Raw genomic sequence first — 1,637 nt, 5'->3', positions numbered from 1 at the left:
TGGATGCAGATCTGTCTCCTTCATTAGACTGGACATGCCTGGATGGTGGAGACCCCCATGTCTCCAGGACTCACCCCACCCCTGGCCTCTCCAGCTTGGTGAGTTGGACCCACTAAACCTGGCTGCAGCCCAGCCCCCACCCCAGCCATATCTCCCTCCTCATAGGCTCTCAGAGTCCCCTCCCCACAGACCTGCCCTCTTGCTCCCATGCTTTTGGCCAAGTATGTCCCTCCACCCAGAATGCCCCTTCTACGTCTCCTCTGGCCAAATCCCAGCCATCATTAAGGGCTGTTCAGGTGCCACCACTCCTTGAAGCCTTGCTAGGCCCACCACTGATGCCAGGCAGTTCTGCAAATGCCTTTCTCCCTTTTCCACTGGAGCAGCTGCATTCAATAAATTTGTTTAAAGATTCCATAGCTTTTTAAAAGAAAATTTGAGACCATTCAATTTGTCCATCCCAACCTTTGAGAGATGAAGACACCAGTTCAACTGAGGTCTCATGAGAAGTCTAGAACAGATTTTCATTTTAACAGAGGAAGCTGTTGTCAGCTTCCAAGAATGAGTTCACCATTTCCCAATGACCAACAACCCAACAGCTCTGGGAGGGCAGCTGCAGGTCAGCAGGTGGTGGAGTGAGGACCCTGCTGGTGCACTCGCGCCTCCCGTGACATCTGCCCCTCAGGAGTGGAGGAGAGGGAAGGATGGCCTCCCTGAGACCAGACAGACAACAAGCCTGTGCCCGGACCGCATAGATGAAGATGCTCAGGGGTTAGCAGAAAGCTCACAGATACTTTCACCTCCATTTCTTCCCTTCCCCGCTCACAACCTCCCTCTGGACAGTTACCTTGACACTCATTTTAGCGATGAGGAAACTGGTTCCAAGAGCCTGAGTGACTTGTTCAAGGTCACCCAGAATGATGGAGGGGCTGGGAAGCCAACCCCAGTCTTCCTGCCCAGCTGAAAGTTGGCCAGTGTCAAAGCCCTGCCTGATGTCACCCAAACACAGGAACGAATAATCTTATGTATCTGCGGCTGAGGCTGGGGGGCCCCGTGGCTCTGGGGAGATGCAGGGCAGGAGAAACCTACCACTGGGACGGAGTTTGAGTGGCTTTCCATTTCCCGGACTGGGTCCTGAAGTTAATGATTGACCTGCAGTTCTGTGCACAGCCTGGCAAGTGCCCAGACTTCGGGGGGCTTGATCCCTGACACTCTGCCCTGAGGGGGCTCTTAGAGTAGAGGTTGGGGAAGGAAGCCAGCCTGGACCAGGGTGGTGGCTCCATAAGGCCATGGCCATGGGAGCTGGCCTCGGTCACTGGGGGTGGTGGTACCTGCCCCCCACCACCCAGATGGGAGATAGGGAAAAAGGTGGGGGGCAGCACGGAGGGTCAGGAAGGGGTGGTGGAGGAACATGATCCTCTCGGTGCCAATGCCCTGGGCATAGTGGATCTGGAGATGAATGAATCCCTTCCTGACAGTGATGGTGTTATCCCAGCCTGCTCCCAGCCCTGGCAGTCTTCAGGGCAGGCCTCAGGCTGCTTCATCTCAGGTGGAAGATAGTGGGCAACTTGGCCATACATACCCAAAGGCATCATTTGAAAGTCGGGATGCGGGCCAGAGAGGTGGCTCACGCCTGTAAT

Source organism: Piliocolobus tephrosceles, chromosome 13 (assembly GCF_002776525.5).
Source record: "Piliocolobus tephrosceles isolate RC106 chromosome 13, ASM277652v3, whole genome shotgun sequence".
NCBI classification, from domain to species: domain Eukaryota; kingdom Metazoa; phylum Chordata; class Mammalia; order Primates; family Cercopithecidae; genus Piliocolobus; species Piliocolobus tephrosceles.
This window is presented reverse-complemented; position numbering follows the sequence as displayed.